Here is a 2,208-nt window from a genome sequence, read left to right on the forward strand (position 1 = left end):
AACCATTAATTAATAATCTCACATCTGTCATGGATACACTCACCCAATCCACGTCTACTAGCATAGCATGGCAATATAAGCAAACGTAGAAGTAACTCCCAAGGGTTTGATAGTAACAGGGCAATAGGTTCCTACCTCATCAACTACTTCCCAATACCCACATGTTATCAAGTCCTAACCATGCAATGCTTGAGGGTTGAAACTAATGCATAAAAACTGGGTATGAAAGGGATATGATCAAAGTGTTACTTGCCTTGCTGATGATCCGTGAAACCTAGAGATTCGAAGTAGCAAGCGACGCACTCCGGGTACTCTATCGCAAACAAACAAGCACACAATAAGCACTCATATAAATCATAGGTAAAACTCGAATAAGAGCTCTAACCAGAAAGTTCAACTTAAGAACTCCGGTTTGCAAAAAGAATCAAATCAAACGAAGCAAGGAAAGTCAAATGGCGAAAGAAATAAGATTCGTTTACTAATCTGGATCTAAGTCAAATTTTACAGAAGCAAAAACTTGTTTGAGTTGGTTAAACGGAAAGAGGGTTTCGAGACGAAACTCTAGGCGCTTGAATCGCCTGATTCCGATAAACGAGCGAAAAGTTAAACTAAAACGAAAATCGGATCAAAAATCGCGATCAGAAATAATCGCGGAAAATCTGAGAAAAAGAAAAACTGACGAACAGATCAACGAACGAACGTTCGTTATCTGAAACTAAACGGTGAACTCATCCATTAAAACGAATGAACGAGCGAACGCTCACTAGGTAAAAGAACCGATAATACCGATCTAATAAAAAACTTAGGGTTTTCAAAAAAAACGCATTGATTTTCTTCGAAAAACCGACGGCGAACGGCACGGCTACCTTGTCGGACTCCAGCTGCTTGGGGCTCCGGCGGGGTGGGGCGGCGTCGGCGGCGGCGGGCGTGGCAGGCGGCGGCGAGCGGCACGGCAAACGGCAGCGTGCGGCGGCGACGGGAGGCGGGGCGGGGCGGGGCGAGGTGGCGGGTTTGCGACGGCGGCTATTTAAGAGAGGGGGCGAGGTGGCTTGGGGAAGGGGCCGTCTCGGGAGGCGTGCTCCTCCCGGACTCGGGTGGCGGCGGAGGCTTCGCTCGGGATTCCGGTCCCGAGCCAGTGCGGGAGACGGCGACGGCACGGGCTTGGCCCGGCTCGGCTGGGCCTTTGGCCCAGTCGGGCGCGCGAACAGATTTTTTTAAACAATTTCGCTGAAACTAAAAAAATTCTACAAAATAAAATAAAATTCTAAAAATGCCAAAATAAATTTTCACGGCCTAAATAAACAAATTAGAACAAGATGAACATTTTCTTTGCCCTAAAATGCAGTTTTGAAAAACGTGCAATTTTTCCTAAATTCAAATAAAACTAGCCAATAACTCTGAAATAAAATCTTATTTGAATTTTTTATTAAATCCTCAATATTTATTTGTTTTGGGAAAGTCATTTTATTCCCTCTCTCATATTTTTATAATAGAAATAATTGAAGATAAAATAAATAAAATCAAATGATCCTATTTTTAAAATTTGAGAAGACTCAAATATGAAAATAACAAAATCCCCAACTCTCTCCGTGGGTCCTTGAGTGGCGTAGAATTTCTGGATCAGGCCAAACGCAATAAAATATGATATGCAGTGATGATCTAATGTATAACATTCCAAATAGAAAATTTGGGATGTTACATCTGATGTATTTCAATTATGAAAATGAAATATATTGTGTGCTTAATATGAAAAGTCAATCAGATTAATAAATGGATTATTAATAATAGGATAATTAGCCTGCAAATTGGGTTTTTCTATTGCGAACAGTTATTGAGAAAACACCGTGGGCGATGACCTCAAGCAACGCACACAGTTGCTAGGAATAAATCATGTTAGATTAATGAACAATCACACATGACATCCTCTTGAAAAGAGGTTACGTTAGACCACCTGGCGCAAATGTTTACCACATAAAAACTGTGTGTGATGGACACCCTTTGCCACACAGTTTCTTCTATGCATCGTGTGTGATGCATTCAATAACGCAAACGATAAAATTGTTAATACCGTGTGCAATGGGAATGCTATCACATACGATTTAACAGGGAAAATTGTACGTGATTTACCTGCGAACAGAAACATTTTCCTTGGAGTGACTGTGTGGGATGTATATATGAAACGGAAACATTTTGCGGGGACTGACTGTG

This window comes from Triticum dicoccoides, chromosome 1A, assembly GCF_002162155.2.
Source record: "Triticum dicoccoides isolate Atlit2015 ecotype Zavitan chromosome 1A, WEW_v2.0, whole genome shotgun sequence".
Classification (NCBI taxonomy): Eukaryota; Viridiplantae; Streptophyta; class Magnoliopsida; order Poales; family Poaceae; genus Triticum; species Triticum dicoccoides.